The following is a 22,704-nucleotide window of genomic DNA, read 5'->3' as shown; positions in this document are numbered from 1 at the left end:
CGTGACTAACCCCTTAAGTGCTACCCCAACAGTGAGACATGTTTAAACCCTTGATTGGCAATGGTTTAAGTCTCTGAGTTATGTATTCTCAACATAGGACGTTGCAATCCCCTAGGACACTAAAAAAAATACTGATACCTGGACCCACCCAGGGATTCTGCTTTAACTGGGCTGGTGTGACACCTGGCATCAGGATTCCAAAGTGCAGCCTTGGTTTGGGAACTGCTGAGTTAAGCCCTTCTCAGCTGGCTCATGTAGTCCCACTTGGGGATGCGCTACAGAATTTCAGGCTGAACACAGCAGACTCAAGGTCATAAAGGCTTCCTGCTCTCTGATGAGCTAAGAATGCCAAGTGAAATAGGAATCCAATGGGAGCAACCCGTTTGGGTCAAAAACTTTTGGAAGCAGGAAGACACAGTTTGGTAGCTGGGGGCTGAATGGGAGGGGCTTTTGAGGGGAACATGGGTGAGACCTCTTGTCCCAGGTAGACAGGCTCCCAAGATGACACCACACAGGTGTGAGCAACGAGATTCACAGGCTAGTGCAAGAAAGCCAAGCTTCATCCAAAGCCTTCACCACCACTTTGGGTGTTCTGCTGGTGGTCAGGGGTCTTAAGAAGCCGGGAGTGGTCTGGACCTGTGGGCAGTGGGCATTGGAGATCCGCAAGGCAGAGGAGGTGGGTGGATGGGGTGGGAGTCAGGAGAAAGACTCCTGTGAGGTCTGTAGCCAGTGTTGGCCTAGATCACTGGAGCCACCCTTCCCCCCTCAGCAGGGGTGAGGCTGCTGGTGGGACTCTCAGAGGCAAACCTCAGAGGCCCTTCCTGCTGCTCCTCACCATCACTGAGGATTGAACTGCAGGAGGAACTCTTCCTGAGAACATATATCATATGCTGCAACACTAAAGTGTGGAAGGGGAGGTTGTGCTTGTGGCATTGGGGTGGGAGTAGGTCTGAGAGCACTCTAGAGGGACCAAGTGTCCCCAGTCTTGCTCCGTCTTCAGATGACATGGTATCCCCAAGAGATATGTGTCCCCAGCCCTCCCATCTATAAAGAATTGTATTGGCCCTCAGACTGGCCCAGCCTACTGAGCCCCTGAAAAGGTAGTTCAGTAAGTGAGGGCCCATCCCCTGCAGTTCTCTTCCACCACTGGAAAGGATTCCAGGATGACATCTCATTTCTTTGTCCCCAGGGTGCCCACCCTATGCTCTCAAGCCTCCCACCTAATGCATCACCAACCTCAGCTCTGACCACACAGCCCCAGGGTCTCCAGAGCCTTGTCTTCTTGCTTCTTTGTGTCCCACATGCTAAATCCAAAATGAGATGGCCACAGCTGCCACCATGCCATGCCAGGCAGTTTGAGTGAACTGACCAGCATCCCGCTGACCACACGTGCACCCATGTTACACATTGATTATAACCACCACCCTACTCCATCCCCACCCTGCCAGAGTGGAAATGCTTGGTGTAAAAAAGTCGTTGAGGCCAGGCATGGTGGCTCACGCCTGTAATCCCAGCACTTTGGGAGGCTGAGGCGGGCGGATCACAAGGACAAGAGATCAAGACCATCCTGACCAACATGGTGAAACCCCGTCTCTGCTAAAAATACAAAAATTAGCTGGGTGTGGTGGTGCATGCCTGTAGTTCCAGCTACTCAGGAGGCTGAGGCAGGAGAGCCACTCGAATCCGGGAGGCAGAGGTTGCAATGAGCCTTGATCATATCACTGCACTCCAGCCTGGGTGACAAAGCAAGACTCTGTCTCAAAAAAAAAAAAAAGGTGACCATAGATTGTGAGAGTGAAAGGGGCACTACTGATAAATACGTTGGGGACACCAAGTGCAAACCCCAACTGTCTTGGGAAAACCAGAAGGTGTTCTCAGCCTAGTGGTAAGGCTCCATGTGCAGAGGGTGGCAGGAGGTGAGAGATGGGGTATAGAACAGAGAAATTTCCAGCTACACAAGAAGAGACAAAAGCCCATGCATGACCCCGAGACAGAGTGTGAGGAGGCTGAGGTACTGCTGCAGCCTGCTGCCTGCCCCTGCCCTCCACCTCCTTCCCTTGTGTCACCCCAATAGGCGAAGGGAGATCTGAGAATATGACATGAGGAGACTGCATAGCTCAGAGGTGAAAGGAAGCCGAAGTCAAAGGAGATGCCTAAGCGATGAGTCTGAACCCTGTACACTTCACCATGGAGCTTGCAAGTCGCCAAGATCCCTGGGACCCTCAGATGGGGAGGCAAGAAGTGCCAAGAGGACTGGTGGTCTCAAAGAGGCCTGAGATAGAGACAAGAAGCCACAGACTATAAGGACCTTGTCACTTGAGGCCAAGGCAGAGACCAGGAGCATTGCAGAAGGTGAGTTTAGGTCAGGGGTGGGGCACAGGGAGGTCCATTTCTCAGAGGTGGGTTGAAAACAAACAACATGGTACCCATGAGAGCAGCAGAACCAGCTGCAGGAATCAACCCAGGGCTGGGAACAGTGGCTCATGCCTGTAATCCCAGGACTTTGGGAGGCCGAGGTGGGAGGATTGCTTGAGGCAGGAGTTCAAGAGCAGCCTGGGCAGCAAAGCAAGACCCTGTCTCTAATACATGTATATATATATATATATATATACACACACACATATATATATATACATATATATGCATATATATATGCATATATATATGTATGTGTGTGTGTAATTATATATTTTATATATAGATGTCATTATATATTTTATATATAGATGTAATACATATATAGATATCAACTCAGGATGGGAAAGGGGCATGTGAGTGAAGCATGACTGGCTATGAGTTGATGATTGCTGAAGCTGGATGATGACTACTCAATGTGTTTTTGGATATGTTTGAAAGTTTCCACAATAAGAACATAAAAAGTAATGTTCATGTAAATAATAGAAGAATAAAAATTACCTCTGTACCTTCCATAACAGTTAAAAATTGTATTGGGTTGTTAGGAATAGACACCTGAAAAACAATGGCTTAAACAAAACAGAAGTTTGTTTTCCTCTCCCAAAAATGAATCCCAGATGTGGGAAGTCCAAAGTATGGCAGCTCCAGGATGTCAACAGGGTCCCAACTCCTTTCCTTTGTCCACACTGCACCATTGGATGAGCCCCTGTTCCTCATGCTCTCAAGATAATTCCCACAGTTCCAGCCATCATGTCTACATTCCAAGAAGGAAAATTAAGGACAAAAAGAGAAACTTCAGGCCAGCTGAATTTATTTCTTTAAAAATCTTTTCCTAGAAGGCTCACTTGCCTAGTCACCTCAGTTTATCATTTGCTAGAACTCTTACTTGACCCTCAAGGATGCATGACTAACCTCAGATGTATCCAAATAGCTAGTTTTTGCTGCAGTACAAACTGCCTAATCTCAGTGGCTTGACTGAAGCATACTTCTCACTTACACGAAGCCTGCTGGGGTCCATGTAATGGTCCACAGCAGCGTTCCTTTGTGCGTTTGCTCTGCATTCCAAGTTCCTCCACTGTGACACCATCTTCATATCGATATGAACCTCTGTGATTGTGCTCTCAGCTGGGATGGAGAGAAGAGCATCAGCAATTAGAGCCTTTCACTTGGAAGTGTAACATTTCACTTCTGCTCCTCTTTTGTTGGCTCAACTAGCCATGTAGCTGTGTCTAACTTTAAGGAGAAGGGAAATACAATCTTCCCACATGCCAGAAAGGAAAAGAGAAGAAGAATGTTGATGAACAGAACAATGTCCTCTACATCTACGTTCCATATATAAGGTAAAAGTGAGAGTGGACTTTGGGGGGTCAATCAGCAGCCTCTGCCACAACTCCTAAAAACACTAGAAGAAAAACATGAAGGGGAAAACTCAATCAATTCAACAGCAGCATGAAATGGAAGAAAACAGTAATAAGAAAGCATAGTAGGTAGAAAGCTCAAAGGTGGATAAGCCTGTGTTAAATGGAAATGGGTAAAATGTGTCTATTAACAGAATCTCACAGTGGGTTTTAAAAATACCCAGCCGTATGTTGTTTATAATGGACACACCTGAAACGAAAGGAAGCTGGAGGATGAAACTGAAAAACAGAAAAAGTAAAGCAGGAGAGAAAACTTTGCTGTTAAAAATACATTTAATCCTCTCTCCTGAGCCCAAGTAAAAGATGAAGATGAAGAAATTCACTTCACCCAGGAAAGCTCACATCATGAAGACAGTGAGAGAAATGCTTTCAGCGGATAAGAGAGGACCACAATTCTGGAAAGGGGAAAGCTAGAAGAGAGGGGTAGGCAGGAGGGAGGCAGCTGAAGAAAACAGTGCTCAGAGGAACGAAGGCATGAGGTGACCAGGATTCAACTGCAAGTGTCTGACGCCGGTACCTGGGCTCTTCACCACTCTACAAACTGCCTCTTTGAGAGGACTTGTGACTCCAGCTGTAAGAAAGCCCTGATATTATGGAGTTTTCTATAAAGAACACACACACACACACACACACACACACACACACACCCTCTCTGATTAAAATACCACACACACATACATTTGGATAAAATGGGTATTGAGAGCAATGGGCAGTTTTGCCACCAAGAATACTTCTGCAAAATGTAAAACAGCAGACCATTCCAGGTACTATAAACTATTCTAGAGTACAGAAAGAACAGAAAGCCACCCAACTGTCTATCATGCTGGCATAGCACCAATGTCAAAGCCAGACAAGCATATTATGAGAAAGGAAAATTTAGACCACTGTTAATAATAAATGTAGATGTAAAAACTCTAAACAAACTATAAGCAAATTGCAATCAGAATTATTTCTATATATATAGGAGTTTCTCCAGGAAAATACTGACGGTTCGACAGTGAAAAATCCATCGCTGTAACTATTTTAAAGAAGAAAAATCATACGATTATAATTAACTACTCATTCCCATTTTTTAAAATTACAAAATGTAAAGAAAAGAAACTTTATACTAGTAATCCAAGGAATTAAGATCAAAAACTGGCTTCTGACTTTCTAAAATAAACTCAAAATCTTGGAATTGGCTCTTAAAACTAATGGCAGAAGCAAAATCTTTTGATTGGCAAGAACCATGCTTTTTGAGAAAAGACAGGATTTAGTGTTTCAAAAATTTCAAGGAATCTGGGCCTAAACTTGTACTAAAAACACTAAATATAGAGCAAGTTGGAAGGGAAACTAGAGAGCTTAGCCTGCAGTGTGTCCCTGAGAAAGTGGCCTTTGCCCAGATCAGTTCCCCAACAATAACCATTGAAGGTGGCTAACAATCTCCATACAATTTGGAGAACCTGAGAGCAAGGGTACCAGTGTTCTTTTCCTGGGTGGGGCCCAGGAAAAGAAAGCAAAATCACAGTACTCCCACGAGCTCAGCCAGCAAGTATAGCAGCAGTGGTGTACAATTGGCAACATGATGGCCTCAGCAGAGAGGGCCCAGGACCCACCCCCTCCAGTCTCCAAAGCTTGGGACTTAGCTACATATGTGAATGTGCAGATATCAGCAGCCAATGCCAACATGGTGAAGAAGCCACCAGCTAGGCACCTTCCAGATCTGCCAGAACAGTGCACAACACCTAATACGTGGATGCCAATCTAGGGAAGAGCAGGAGAGGGCAAGAAGCCCCTAAGTGACTGAGAAACAAACAGAAGTGATTGAGTTTGTCAGAAATTCATTAGACTACTATTTTAGCCAAGAGATAGTGGAGTATAGAATTGAAGTAGAATTACAGAAAATTAAAATCAAAAATCAGAATTTTTCTAGAACTAATAAATAAGTACAATAAGTTGCAGGGTACAGGTTAACATGCAAAAATTGTTTTCCTATATGCCAGCAATGAACAATTTCAATTTGAAATTTAAAACCCAGTATCTCAATGGATATAGTTTCAGTTCTGCAAGATGGATACATTTTTAAATAAAAATACATATACCATTTACATTAGAACAATGCCTTAAAAAAGAGAAAAAGAAAGATTTATGTATGAATCCAACAAAATATGTGCAACAGCTATATGAGAAACACTACAGAACCTTGGTAAAAGAACTCACAGAATATCTAAATAAAGAGCTATTACATGTTCATGGATAGAAACTTCAATAGTGTTGAGATTTCAGTTCTTCCCAATTTGAGAAGATTTAGCAGAATCCTGATCAAAATCATGGATGTTATTTTGTGAACAACAAACTGATTATAAAGTTTACATTAAAAGGCCAAAGACCCAGAATAGCCACCATAATACTGAAGAGGAGAAGAAGGAGGAGGAGGACGAACAAGAAAGAAGGAGAAAGAGGAGAAGAGGAGGAAGAGAAGGAGAAGGAGAAGAAGAAAAGGGAGGGAGGAGGAGAGGGGAGGAAGAGAAGAAGAAGAAAGAAGGAGAAGGAAAAGGAGAAGGAGGAGAAGAGGAGGGAGTGGAAGAGGAAGAAGGAGGAGGAAGAGAAGGAGAAGAAGAAGTAGGAGGAGGAGGGGGGAAGGAGGAGAAGAGGAAGAGGAAGAAGAAGGAGAGGAGGAGGAAGAGGAAGAAGAAGTACTACTCAACTTCAAGAGTCACTATAAAGCTACAGTGGAGCCAGAACAAATAAACACAATAGAGGTCTCCATTTCAAACACATAAAATATGCATTAACCACTTTAAACACTCAAAATATTGATCGGCCATTATTGAAACCCATTTTAGGAATGAAGTGATATTCCTTTTTCCCTCTTTTTCTTTTTTTCCCCTTCTTTTTCTAAAATAAATAAATAAAAATAAAGCTACAGTGATCAAGACATTGTGGACCTGGTGAAAGAACAGCAAATAAATTAATGGAACAAAAAAGAAAGCCCCAAAATAGACCCACAAAAATACAGTCAACTGGTTATAGAGAAAGGGGCAAAGGCATTCAGACAATGGAGAAATGATAGTCTTTTCAACAAATGGTTGAACACTGCATATCCACATGCCAAAAAATGAATCTAGACACAGACCTTGTATCTTTCACAAAAATATCATTGACTAAATGTAAAGTATAAGACTGTAAAACTCCTAGAAGATAACATAGAACAAAATCTAGGTGGCCTTGCTTTCAGCAATGACTTTTTAGCAAAAGCATGATCCATAATGGAAAAAATTAACAAACTTAAAAAGTGATAAAGTAGAATTTAAAACTTCTTGGCACTGTTAAGAGAGTAAAAAGAAGCCAAAGACTCAGAGAAAACATTTCCCAAAAGACAGATCTGATAAAGGACTGCTGTCCAAAACATACCCAAAAAAAAAAAAAAAACTATTAAAAATCAACAATAAGAAAACCAATTTTTAAATGAGAGAAAAAAAGCCTAAACAGTTCACTAAAGAAGCTATACAGATGGAAAGTAAACATATAAAAAGTTGTTGAACATGATATGCCACTGGGGAATTGTAAGTCAAAACAATAATAATAAGATATCACTGCATAGCTACTAAAAAGGCCAGAATCCAAACACTGACAACACCAAATGCTGATGAAGATACGGTGTGACAGGAACTCTCATTTACTGCTAATGGAAATGCAAAATAGCATAGCCCCTCCAGAGGACAGCCAGTGTGTCAGTTTGATTTAAAAAAAAAAAAAAAAAACTATAGTTTTGCCGTATGATCCAGCAATTGTGCCTCTTGGTATTTACCCAAATGAACTGGACTGGTGTCCACACAAAACCTTTACTCAAATACTTACAATAGGTTTATTAATAATCACCCAAAACTGGAAAGCAACCAAGATGTTCTTCAATAAGTTAACGGATAAACACTGTTGTACATCCATACAATGTAATATTATTCAGTGGTACAATGAAATGAGATATCAAGCCACCAAAGAAGACGTGGAAAAAACCTTGAAAACATGTTGCTAAGTAAAAGAAGCAATCTGAAAAGGCCAGGTGCTGTATGACTCCCAGAATTAAATTGGCATTATTCAAATATATATTGTGATAACAGTTGATATACACATTGTAAACACTTGAACAACAGAGTGTGACTCTGTAACAAAAAAATATTTTTTTAACTGGATGAAAAGAAAAACAAAATTGATCAAAAATTATGGGATGCAGCTAAAGCAGTGTTTAGGAGGAGCACTAAACACTCATAAAAGAAAAAAGTCTCAAATACACAATTTAAGTTTCCACCTTAAGAAATTAGAAAAAGGATACTAAACTAAACCCAGATCAAGCATAAAGAAGGAAATCATAAAGATTCAATGAAATAGAAAACAGAAAAACAATGGAACCAAAACTTGGTCCTTTGAAAAGAGCAACAAAATTAGCAAATCCTTAGCTATGGTTACCAAGAAAAAAAAGAACAAATTACCAAAATCAGAAATAAAAGATGGGTCATCACTACCGACCTTACTCTATATTAACAAATTGGACAATTTATGTTAGACAAATTCCTGGAAAGATGCAAATTACCAAAACTCACTCAAGAAGAAACAAAAGATCTGAAAAGATTAATAACAAGTAAAGGCACTTAATTATTATTCATTTATTTGAGACAGGGTCTCCCACTGTTGCCCAAGCCGGTGAGCAGTGGTACTATTAAGTGATCCTTCCACCTCAGCCTCCTGAGTGGCTGGGACTACAGGCATGTGCTACATGCCCAGCTTTTTAAAAATTATTTTTTGTACAGATGGGGTCTCACTATGTTGCTCAGGTTAGGAGATTTAATTATTAATTTGAAATTTTCCAATAAAGAAAAGTCCATGCTTAAATGGCTTCACTAGTGAATTCTACAAAATGTTTAAAGAAGAAATAATACACAATCTAGACAAAGATATTATAGTAAAAGAAAAGTACAAACAATATATCTCATGAACATATATACAAAAAGCCTTAAAAATATTAACAAACTAAATTCAGCAATATGTAAAAGGATTTGACACCATGCCCAAGTGGAATTTATCCAAGGAATTCAAAGTTGGTTTAACATCCAAATATCAATTAATTCAATATGATATTAAATAGAATAAAGGCTAAAAACAAAGATCATCTCAACAGACATAAAAACAGGGGCTGGGTATGGTGGCTCACACCTGTAATCCCAGCAGTTTGGGAGGCTGAGACAGGCAGATCTCCTGAGTTCAGGAGTTTGAGACCAGCCTGGCCAACATGGTGAAACTCCGTCTCTACTAAGAATACAAAAATTAGCCGGGCATGGTGGCTCACACCTCTGGTCCTAGCTACTTGGGAGGCTGAGGCAAGAGAATCACTTGAACTCAGGAGGTGGAGGTTGCAACAAGCCAAGATCGTGCCACTGCATTCAATCCTGGGTGGGCAACATAGCAAGACTCTATCTCAAAAAAAAAAAAAAAAAAACGCATTTGACAAAATCTAATGCCCATTCACAAATTTCTCAAAAAACTAAGAAAAGCTACAGCTGACACCATACTTAATTATGAAAGACTGCATGATTTTCCCCTAAAATCAGTAAAGCCGCAAGGATGTTTACTTTTGCCACTTATATTCAACTATAATAAACATTCTAGCCAGTGCAATCAGGTTAAGAAAAGAAGGAAGAGAAGAAACAACGGAGAGAAGGAAGGACAAAGAGAGAGGAAAGAGGGAAGAAAGGATGAAATGCATCAAATTCAGATTATAAAGTAAGAAATAAAACTGTCTTTACTCATAGATGACACGATTGCCAATGTAGCAATCCTTGGGAATCTTCAAAAACAATTACTAGAAGTAATAAACAAATTTATCAGGGTTGAATACATAAGATCAATATATAAAAATCAATTAACTGTACTTCCATATATCAGCAATGACCATCCAAAAATAAAATCAAGAAAATTTATTCCATTAAATAGCATCAAATATGAGAAATTACCTAATGGGTACAATGTATGTTATTCAGGTGATGGAAAACCTCAATCTCTGAGTTGTGTATAACAAATTACACTTGTACTCCATATAAGTAAATTTTCAAATATCATCAAATAGAATAAAACGTTTGGCAATAAATTAAACCAAATGGATTATAGACTAAAATCTAAATGCAGAACTGTAGGACTCCTAGAAGATAACATAGGAAGAAAGTTAGATGACCTTATGTATGGTGAAGACTTTTTAGATATAACACTAAAGGCATGAAATGAAAGAAGAACCACCATGAATAGTATGCAATAAAAAATGTATTATAGGTCATGGTGGATACATTATATTATGCAATTGTCAAAGACCATGCAACTGTACAAAACAAAACATGAACCCAAATGTTAACTATGGACTTTAGCTAATAACGGTGCATTATTTTTGGTTTGTTAGTTGTAACAAATGTACCACACGAAAGCACGGGGTTAATAATAGGAGAAACTATGAGTCAGGGGTGAAGAGAGGGTATATGACAACTTGTGCTTTTTGTACAGTTTTTCTGTAAATCTAAAGCTGCTCTTAATAATATTCTATTTCAAAATGTAATACAGTAAATAGACCTTACACAGTTGTGGGAGGAAGTGAAGAAGTAAAAAAATCTAAAAAATCTAAAATTAGAGCTGAAGATCAGAGAAAAGTCACTAACCAGTACTGGTGAGAGTGAATAAGTCAGAGTTTACAGAGAACTCTAGAAAGTAAGCATGTCCAGCTGCTGGATGAGAACTGATGAGGAGGGAGTGGAGGCTAACATAGAATTCCATGGAAGGTAGCTAATTTTTGTGGTTTCTACCTTGTGAATTTGCAGCAAAGCATCTGGTGTTGGGCCTGAGGCCAGTGTTGGTCGGCAAGACTGACTGTCAGGAAGGAGAGCTGGATACAGGGTAGGAAAATCAGGACAAATTGGAATCCCCTCAACAGGTCTGCACTTGAATCTTAATTGCTAACCAATGTCAACCTTTAAAGAGTAATATATGCTGCTTCACTTACACCTTTTGAATCTTATGCAATTTCACTTTGGACTGACTCTCACTCAGAAGTACACATGGAAGAGGATTCTGGGAAACATAGTTTCCAGTAAAACCTAAGTTGACAATAAAATGATCTAGTGTGACAATTCCATTTAACATTTAAAATCAATTCAGGCCAGACACAATGACTCATACCTGTAATCCTAGAACTTTGGGAGGCCAAGGTGGGAGGATCACTTGAGGCCAGGAGTTCAAGATCAGTTTGGGCAACATAACAAAAACCCATATCTATTTTTTTTAATAGCCAAATGTAGTGGCATACACCTGTATTCCTAGTTACTTGGGAGATTGAGGCAGGAGGATCACTTGAGCCCAAGAGGTCAAGGCTCCAGTGAACCATGATCATGCCTCTGCACTCCAGCCTGTGCAACAGAGCAAGACCCTGTTTTCTAAAAAATTCAATGTTAATCTGTCATAACATTAGAGTTAAAAAAATCAATGTAAGGGAGTGACATAACAAGATAGTTAACTAGGGGAGTTCCAGCTCTCATACTCATAAAAACAATAATTTGGCAATCTGGGGATGAAAATAGCTCTGTGAGAGCTCCAGAGTATAGTTAAGAAAATGCAGTAAGCCAGGAGAGCACAAGAACAGAGGAAAACTGAAAAATCATTTTACCTTCACCCCATCCCCCATCTTCTAGGCTGGCATAGCTCAGAGCCAAGAGGAATCTCTTTAGCCAAAGCTATTCCCTGTGGAGGAAAAGGAGAGAAGGAAAATCCCAGTAGCTTTCATCACTGAAGACCAAAGTGACCCTCAATACTGTTGAGGACCCCTAGTCTTTACAGACATGGATTCCAGCTGACAGAGTCATCCTGAGCCCATGCCATGCCACCACAAATGCACCTGTGTTCTGGACCTGGTGCAACTCTGCATACACCCACACTCAGGACCTAGCACTGCCATCCATGCCCTATAACCAGTACCAAGTAGAGCCCACAAATCTGTGCCCCTGGAACTGAAGCCACTTCATTCCTTCCTTTATCAACCACTGTGCCACCATCCCTGGGCATCCCAGACCCAGTGGTACTTCATGCCCACAAAATCCAGTGCTGATGTATCCCCTGGACTCTCAGTACTGCCATGCCTCTCCTCCCAAATTTGTGCTACTATGTACCTCTGAAACTGGTGCTATCACACATCCCCAGAATGAGCAACCCCAGGTACCCTCAGAACGATACTCCATATGTCCTCAGAACTGGTATTCCCACCTGTCCTTAGACTTGGTTCAGCCATGTAGTTCATCCAATTGATGCCCTCACACTCACCAACAGTTGTGTGTGGCTTTCCTGACTGAAGCCAATCCATTAATTCTGAAAGAGGTAACTACTTCTTTAAATATGCAGATACCAATGCAAAGCTACAATAAACACAAAAAAATAAGGAAAACGTTTCATCACCAATGGAACACATAAATTTTCAGTAACAAACCCAAAAGAAATGGAGAACTATTAATTGCCTGACAAAGAATTCAAATAACTATTTTTTAAAGCTCAGTGAGCTATAAAAGAATACAAGTAACTCAACAAAATCAAGAAAATAATGCATGAACAAAACAATAAGTTCAAGGAAGAGATCAAAATAATTAAAACCAAACAAATTCTGAAGCTAAAAATATAATGAATAAAATGAAAACAAATAGAGAACTTCAACAACAGACTATATCAAGCAGAAGCACAAATTAGCAAACTAGAAGAGAGGTCACTTGAAATTATCCAGTCGGAGGAACAAAAAGAAAAAAGACAAAACAAAGTGGAGAAAGCCTACAGGATGTATGAGGCACCATCAAGACAACCAATAAATACATTATGAGAGTCACAGAAAGAGAAAGGAATGAAAAAAGAGCAGAAAGATAATCTAAAGAAATAATGACTGAAAACTTCCCAAATCTGGTAAATAAAATAGATATTCATATTCAAAAAATACAAAGCATCTCAATAGGTTTAGCATAAAGAGGTCTTTATCAAGGCACATTATAATTAAATTTTCAAAAGTCAGAAACAAAAGAGAATTTCTTTTTCAACAAGAGAATAGCAACATGTCACAAGTGACAGGGTGCGGTGGCTCAAGCCAGCAATCCCAGCACTTTGGGAGGCCAAGGCGGGTGGATCACGAGGTCAAGAGATCGAGACCATCCTGGTCAACACGGTGAAACCCCGTCTCTACTAAAAATACAAAAAATTAGCCGGGCACAGTGGCATGTGCCTGTAATCCCAGCTACTCAGGAGGCTGAGGCAGGAGAATTGCCTGAACCCAGGAGGCGGAAGTTGCGGTGAGCCGAGATTGCACCATTGCACTCCAGCCTGGGTAACAAGAGTGAAACTCTGTCTTAAAAAAAAAAAAAAAAGCCCAGAAAGAGAGTAGAATGAGATATTTGAAGTACTGAAAGAAAGAAAAAACTGCCAACCAAGAATACTATACCTAGCAAAATTAATCCTGAAAAGAAGGAGAGGCCAGGTGCAGTGGTTCATACCTATAATCCCAGCCCTTTGGGAGGTGAAGATGGGCAGATCACTTGAGCCCAGAAATTCAAGACCAGCCTGGACAGCACAGTGGGACCCTGTCTCTAAAAGAAGAAGAAAAGCTAGGTGCAGTGGCTTACATCTGTAGTCCCAATCCTTTGAGAGGCCAAGGCAAGTGAATCACTTGAGGCAGGAGTTTGAGAGCAGCCTGGTCAACATGGTGAAACCCTGTCTCTGCTAAATATACAAAAATTAGCTGGGTGTGATGACACATGCCTGTAATCCCAGCTACTCGGGAGGCTAACGCAGGAGAATCATTTGAACTTGGGAAGTGGAGGTTGCAGAAAGCTCATGCCACTACATTCCAGCCTGGGTGACAGAGCAACTCCATCCCCCCACTCCCACCAAAAAAAAGAAAAGAAGAAAAAGTTTTCTTTAATGAAGGATAGATAAACTCTTTCCAGAAATTTTTTAAAAAAAGAAACTGAGGGAATTCATTACCACTAGCCCTGCCTTACAGGAAATGCTTAAGGGAGTTCCTCAAAGTAAAATTAAAAATAAAAACATGCTAAATAGCAATATTAAAGCATATAAGAACATAAATCTCACTGGTAAATACATAGAAATATACAAAATAATATAACATTATGAGTCATAAAATACTTTTAACCCTAATGTGAAAGTAAAAAAAATTTTTTTGTTAATATATACAAAATATTTTAAAAAGTAAATGTAAACTACAAGAAGATAAAGCGGGTGCAGGGAGTAAAAGTGTAGAATTTTTGTGTGGAATTGAAGGTGAGCTGTTACCAAATTAAAATAAATGGTTATAACTACAAGATATTTTATGCAAACTTAGAGATAACCACACACAAAAAAGACTCTGAATAGATATATAAATTTAAACAAAAGAATTGAGAGGCAAATCACTTGAAGTCAGGAGTTTGAGACCAGCCTGGCTAACATGGCAAAACCCCATCTCTACTAAAAATGAAAAAAAAAAAAAAATTAGCTGGTGTGGTGGTGCACTCCTGTAGTCCCACTACTCAGGTGGCTGAGGCATGAGAATTGCTTGAACCTGGGAGGTAGAGGTTGCAGTGAGCCAAGATCATGCCACTGCACTCCAGGCTGGGAGACAGAGCAAGACTCTGTCTCAAAAAAAAAAAAAAAAAGGAAAAAAAGAAAAAAGAGTTTAAACAAAGCATTAGAGAAAATCATCAAAAAACAAAGGAAACCAGGAAGAGAGAAAGAAAGGAGTAAAACAACTATAAAATAGGCAAAAAAAAAAAAATGGCTATAGTGAGTTATCATCTATTAATAATCTCTTTAAATGTAAATGGATTTAACTCTTCAATCAAAAGGCATAGAGTAGCCAAATGGATCAAACAATAACAGCAACATCAAGCAATATGCTGCCTACAAAAGACTTACTTTAAATTTAAGAGCATAAATAGGCTTAAAGTGAAGGAATGGCAAAATATATTTCATGCAAATGATAACCAACAGAGAGCAGGGGTAGCTATATTAATATTAGACAAAATAGACTTTTAAGTAAAAAACTGTCACAAGAGGTGAAGAAATTCATTATCTAATGATAAAAGGGCCAACACGAAGGAAGATATGACAATTCTAAATGTACATGCACTCAATATCAGAACACCTAAACATGCAGAGCAAATATCAACAAATCTAAAGGGAGACATTAATAGCAATACAATAATATCAGGGGACTTCTATACCCCACTTTTTAAAAGCCTATGGATTATATTAAATATATCCTTAATTTTAGAAATGGATAAAACATCCAGATAGAAAAGCCAATAAAGAAACAACTGACTTGGCCGGGCGCGGTGGCTCACGCCTGTAATCCCAGCACTTTGGGAGGCCGAGGCGGGTAGATCACGAGGTCAAGAGATTGAGACCATCCTGGTCAACATGGTGAAACCCCGTCTGGGCACAGTGGCGCGTGCCTGTAATCCCAGCTACTCAGGAGGCTGAGGCAGGAGAATTGCCTGATCCCAGGAGGCAGAGGTTGCGGTGAGCCGAGATTGCACCATTGCACTCCAGCCTGGGTAACAAGAGCAAAACTCCGTCTCAAAAAAATAAAATAAAATAAACAAAATAAATAAATAAATTAAAAGAAACAGCTGACTTAAACAAGAATATAGGCCAAATGAACCTAATAGACACAAAAAGAACATTCTACCCAACAGCAGAAGAATATACATTCATTCTCAAGTGCACACAGAACATTCTTCAGAATAGATGACATGTTAAGTCAAAAAAAAGTCTTAACAAATTTAAGATCAAAATTATTTCATGTATTTTTTCTGACCACAACAAACTGAAATTAGATATCAATAACTTTTTAGAAAGGAAAATTTACACTACCTGAAAACTAAACAATACACTCTTGAACTACCATTGGGTCAAAGAGGCAATCAAAAGAGGATTTTAAAAACATATCTTCAGACAAACAACAACACAACCTACCAAAATTTATGGGACTCAGCAAAAGCAGCACTAAGAGAGAAATTTATAATGATATATATTCTATCAGTCCATTTTCACAATGCTATAAAGACCTACAATTTATGAAAGAAAGAAGTTTAATGGACTCACAGTTCCACATGGCTAAAAAACCTCACAATCATGGCAGGTCTCACATGGTGGCCAATAAGAGAAGAGAGCTTGTGCAGGGAAACTCCCCCTTATGAAACCATCAGATCTCATGAGACATATTCACTATCATGAGAATAGCATGAGAAAGACCCACCCCCATAATTTAATTGCCTCCTATTGGGTGTCTCTGACAACACATGGGAATTGTGGGAGCTAATTTTTATTATTATTATTATTTTGTGGAAATGGGTTTTCACCATGCTGCCCAAGCTGATCTCAAACTCCTGGGCTCAAGCAATCCACCTGCTTAGGCCTCCCAAAGTGCTAGGATTACAGGTGTGAGCCCCCATGCCCAGCCTCTTTTTCACAGAAGCAGGGTCTGGCTATGTTGCCTGGGCTGGTCTTGAACTCCTGGGCTTCAAGCAATTTTTCCTTGGCCTCTCAAAGTGCCAGGATTATAGGTTTGAGCCTCCATGACTGGCTGTAGCAATTCTATATACTAACAACAAACTATCCAAAAAAAGAAATCAAGAAACAATCCCATTTACAATAATTATTTTTTAAGATGTAGGAATAAACTCAGCTAAAGAAGTGAAAGGCATATACACAGAAGATTGTAAAACATTGATGAATGATATTAAACAAGACGTAGATAAATAGAAAGATGTTTCATGGTCATGATTGAATAATTAATATTGTTATTTATCCAATGTCCTTACTATACAAAGCAATGTACAGATTCAGTGCAATCCCTATGAGAACACCAATGGCATTCTTGGCATAAATGAAAAAAAAAATCCTGAAAATCACGTAAAGCTACAAAACTCCAAATAGTCAAAGCAATCTTGAGCAAGAAAAGAGCTGGAGGCATAATACTACCTGATTTCAAAATATACTGCAAAGCTATAGTAATCAAAATAGCATACTGGCATTATAAACAGACACCCCAATGGGACAGAATAGAGAGCTCAGAATTAAATTTACAAATTTATGGTCAGTTGATTTTCAACAAAGATGCTAAAAACACTGAATAGGAACACATAGTCTCTCCAATAAATGATATTGGGAACACTGGGCATACACATGCAGAAAAATGAAATTGAACACTATATACATCACACTATATACAAAAATTACTCACAGTGACTTTAAAACTTAAACACAAGACCTGAAACTGTAAAACTTCTAAAAGAAAACAAGAGAGAAAGCTTCTCGACATTGGTCTGGGCAAAGATTTTTTTTTTTTTTTTTTTGAGACGGAGTTTTGCTGTTGCTACCAGACTGGAGTGCAATGGCACGATCTTGGCTCACCGCAACCTCCACCTTCTGGGTTCAAGCAATTCTCCTGCCTCAGCCTCCCGGGTAGCTGGGACTACAGGCACACACTACCATGCCCAGCTAATTTTTGTATTTTTAGTAGAGACGGGGTTTCACCTTGTTGACCAGGATGGTCTCAATCCGTTGACCTCATAATCCACCCGCTTCGGCCTCCCAAAGTGCTGGGATTACAGGCGTGACCCACCGTGCCCGGCCTGGGCAAAGATTTTTCTGAATATAACATCAAGAACACAAGCAGCAAGTGCAGAAACAGACAAATGGTACTGCATCAAACTAAAAAGCTTCTGGACAGCAAGCACAACATCAACAGAGTGAAGGGACAACCTATGGAATGGGAAAAAATATTTGCAAACCATATCTGACAAGGAGTCCAAATCCAAAATATGTAATAAACTCATACAACTTAATAACCAAAAAAAAAACCTGTGTTTAAAATGGGCAAAGGACATAAACAAATTTTTCAAATGAAGATACACAATGGCCAACAGGATATGAAAAGGTGTTGAACATCATTAATTACCAGGGGAATGCAAATGAACACCACAATGAGATGTCATCTCACACCCGTTAGAATGGCTATTAGCAAAGAGACAAAAGATAACAAGTGTTGGCAAGGATGTGGAGAAAAGAGAACCCTTATGCACTGTTTATAGCAATCCTCATCTGGGCATATATCCAAAGGAAATTAAATCGTATCTTGAAAAAACATCTGCATATATATATATATATATATATATACACACACACACACACATATTTATCTGTATTAAAAAATCTATATATCACTATATATCTCACGTTTTCCTTTCTCTGTTTACATATACAAAAAGATAAGTTTTCATCCTTGAAAAGAAATAAATCCTGCCATTTGCAACAACATGAATGCACCTGGAGAACGTTATGCTAAGTGAAATAAGCAAGGAACAGAACGACATATTCTACATGATCTCACAGACATGTGGAATCTAAAGCAGTCAAACTTACTGACACAAAGAGTAGAATGGTGGATGCCAGGAGCTGAGAGGAGGGGCAAATGAGGAGAGGTCGATGAGAGTACAGTTTTATAAATTCTGGAGAGTTAGTGAAGAGCAATGTGACTATATATAACAATACTGTACTGTCTATGTGAATTTTGCTAAAAGAGTCAATCTTAAGTGTTCTCTGCATAAAAAAAGGGTAACTATGTGAGGTGATAAATATGTTAATTATCTTGGTTGTGATGATCACTTCACAATGTATACATATATCAAAACATAAAGTTTTACACCCTAAACAACATAATTTTTGTCAATTGTATCTCAAAAAAGCTGAAAAATTAATGTAATTTAATATAACAGTATGGATGAGAAAACCCATATGATTTTCTCAATAAGTACAGAAAATTATTTTTTTAATTCAACATCATTCATAATAGAAAATCTCAGAAAATGAAGAATAAAAAAAATACTTTCAATCTGATAAAAGACATCCACAGAAAACCTAAAAGTGATGTTATACTTACTGTTCAAATGTTGAATATTTTCTCTCCATTATTTGGAATAAGACAATGCGTCTATTTTCACCACTTTTATTCAGTGTTGCACTGGAGGTCCTGGGCAGTATAATAAGACAAGTAAAAACCAAATGCATAGATTTTATGTTAAGCCACGATAAAATAAAATTTAAAAATAAAATGGTTCACTTTTAGTTTCACATGCAAAGACCATGAAAGTCATCACTCCCATCTCATCTTCACTAAAAAAAAAAAAAAGCTGGACAAAAATCAACAATTCTTCCTAGATTTATCAGAGAATTTACATCACAGGACAAACTACTGCCCCAAAAGCTGGAGAAATAAGTGAATATGGAGAATCACAACAAATAGGAAGACTTAAAGAATAATTGACTAATTGCTAAGTTGGGGCATGCACTAGCTTGAGAAATAAAAATCTTTTGAGGCACAGCCCTACGAGTACCCCCACTCACTTTCATGAGTTTTACCTCTAGGAACCCCACAAGTTCTCACAGTAAATATGGAGAAAATATCCACTCGAGAAGCTGGATGGAAACAGTAACCATCTTGAAATATATGCAGAGGGTTCTGGTCACCTTAACAAAGAGGTGCTCTCAAGGGAAAGTATTCTACCAAAGCCTAACTCATGCAGGGGAAAGGAAAATACTCAACTCACCCCTCTCTAGCTTTCTTGTCTTATCTATGGTAAGTTGATTGTGCTGAGAAGCACTTGTGAAAGTCACATCCCAGGGCCACAGGCTCACTGACTGAGACCTGCTTATAGGATTTTACAATGCTTCCCTTCCCCCTACATTTTGCCATCATATCAACAGGGTGCTTGTATAACAACAAGGGACTACAGTTAAAAGAATTGCAAGCTCTGACTCTAAGAAGTCTCTAGGGAAAGCCAAAGACAGCAGAGGAAACAAAAACAAGGACACTTGAGGAAATTACCTCTGGTCACTGCAGCCACACCACAGTAAAGACAGCCTAACATCTACCCAGATAATCATAAAACTTCACACAAAGGCCTATTTACTTCAGTTCACTTAACCTCTTACAAAGCATAGCAAAAAAATAACTAAAATAAGGCTGGGCATGGTGGCTTACACCTGTAATCCCAGCACTTCAGGAGGCCGAAGTGGGAGGATCACCTGAGTTTAGGAGTTCTAGACCAGCCTGGCCAACATGGCGAAACCTCATCTCTACTAAAAAATACAAAAATTAGCTGGGCATGGTGGCAGACACCTACTACTCGAGAGTAATCCCAGCTACTCGAGAGGCTGAGCACCCTGAAGGCAGAGGTTGCAGTGAGCCAAGACTATGCCATCATTGCACTCCAGCCCAGGCAACAAGAGCAAAACCTCATCTCAGTAAATAAATAAATAAAATAAAAACACCCACAATCTGAAGAGACAAAGCAGGCAATAGAACCAGATGGAGAGGGCATAGATTTTTGATTATCAGACTGGGAGTGTAACATAACTGCGATTAACATGCTAAGGATGCTAGTGGAAAGGGGAACAACAGGCAAGAAGAGACGGGTAATGAAGCAACATGCTAAAAATAAAAAAAAAAGCAACAGAAATGAAGAATTTGTTTGATAGGCTTATGAATAGATTGGACATGGCCAAGGGAAAAAAATCAATGACCTTGAGAACATGTCAATACAAACTTCCCAAACTGAAATGCAGAAAGAAAAATGAATGAAAAAATAGAACACAACATCTAAGAACTGTAAGATAAATACAAAAGCTGTAACACATGCCTAATGTGACCACCAGAAGAAAAAAGAAAAAAAAAAAAAACAGAAGAAATGTTTAAAGTAACAATGGCTGAAAATTTTCCAGAATTAATGACAGACAACAAAACACAGATGCAGGAAATTCACAGAACAACAGCCAGGATAAATATCCAAATATCTACACCTAGGGATATCATAGTCAAATTGCAGAAAAATCAAAGAAAAAGAGAAACTTCTGAAAGAAGCCAGAGGAAAAGCAATGCATTACCTACAGAGGTACAAGATAAAAATTACATTGAACTTTGCTCAGAAATCATGCAAGAAGAGAATGGAGTGAAATATTTAAGGAATTGAAAATTTTTAAACTCCAGCCTAGAATTCTGTATCCAGCAAAATTATCCTTCAAAAGTGAAGGAGAGAGGATTCTGGGCAGATAGATGGCAGGGATCAATCTCTCCGTCTAGACAACTACTGTGCTGGCACAATCTACCTAATGTAGCTGTTTTGGAACTCTGAGAGTCTAGAAGAAGGCTTGCAACTTGCCAAGTCTTGAATTTGTGGTTAACTTTGATCCATTTCAGTTCTAAGCATGGCAGTATCTACCCATTACCCACCACCAAGCACTGTGGTAGGCATCCATGCACATATTCCAGGAGCAGCTTGCACAGTTCCCAGGAACTCAGGTAGGCAATGAGGATCCTGTCCTCCAAATATTGGCAATTTGTACTCTGATTATTGATTGCTGCTTTTGATCATAGAGGTCAGACACAGAAGTGGGCAGCTATTGTTACAACCTGCCATACCCTCACCCCATTGTTGCAAGCCCCTCTCCCTCCAGCTGAAGGAACATCAAAAAGATTTAGAGGGCTTGAATGTCTTTTTCCCCCCACACTTCATTTTTCTCTTTTTCCTCTTTTGGGAGCCAGGGATTTAAAAACTAGGATATTCCAAGCAACCAAGTTAGAAAGTCATTACACATACCCAGGAAAAGGGACGGGTCTAGAAAAGACCTGAGAGACCTTAAGTTTGCACTTCAGGCTGATCCTGACACAGAGACAACTCACAACAACTTAAATGTTAAAAAGAAAGAAAAAAACCCAGCAAACTCTGGGAAAGGGGGAGAACCTAATTTCCAGAGTTACTACATAATTCATTATATGCCCAGTGTGAAAGGAAAATATCTTGGGCCCCCAAAATCACTAAGCTAAAAGGAAAAGTCAAGCTGGGATCTGCTTAGGGCAAACCTGCCTCCCAATTGTCTTGTTTTGGTCCTCCTTAGAAGGTGGTTTTATAATCACCTATAATGTAATAATTATAATATAATAATTACCTATTATAATCAGCTATAGAAGTCTAGCAGGTGTTTTTAAATGCAGGTTTCTGATAACATTGGAGACTATGACATTAGAATAGAGGAAAATCTTTCAGGACTCTCCCGGAGAGCTAAAATGTTCATGAATATCAAGCAGAACGTAAGTTAACTGCATGAGCTGAACTGAAAGAACACTGAAGTAATCTTTATAACTTTTTGTTTAAACGTTGTTGATTCTTTGTTTTGTTTTTCAGTATCAAGAAAACTTTTTGTTTAACCTATTGACAGCTTTTAACAATAAACTATACTCCTATGAACAAAATTTGGAGCATATTTGTTTCTATGTGATTTCTCCAGAATTTGAAAACTATTTGTGAGTATTCTTAACTTATAACAATACAGTTATTTGCATAAGTACAATAAAAACCTGTTTTTGTCTGTAACAGGACACAATTGGAGAAGCTGGTTATTTTATGAAGGCTTTGACTGGAATGGTGTGTTTTCCTTTAAGAAATCAAACTTGACTTATGGAGCCAATAAAAGCCCCTTGGAAAAAGTGACCTCATACCTTTGTCTACACAGCCCCTGTACAGGATTTCTGACCTGAGCTAGTTAAAGAATGTCAGTTCTTGACAGGTCTCGGACCCCCGAGTTTATCTTGGAAGGTCCAGAGGAGAGGATCACCCAATTCATAGGTACTTGAATGCACAAATATATGGCTGGGCTCAGCTTTTAAAAATTCTTATCTGAGATTCCTCCTATGGAACACAGTTTCATCAAAGTCAGTTTAAAAGCCTATGTAAAAAATAATTATTCTTAATACACTGTATACAAACAATTA

Source organism: Callithrix jacchus, chromosome 15 (assembly GCF_049354715.1).
Source record: "Callithrix jacchus isolate 240 chromosome 15, calJac240_pri, whole genome shotgun sequence".
Classification (NCBI taxonomy): domain Eukaryota; kingdom Metazoa; phylum Chordata; class Mammalia; order Primates; family Cebidae; genus Callithrix; species Callithrix jacchus.
Note: the sequence above shows the minus strand (reverse complement) of the source record.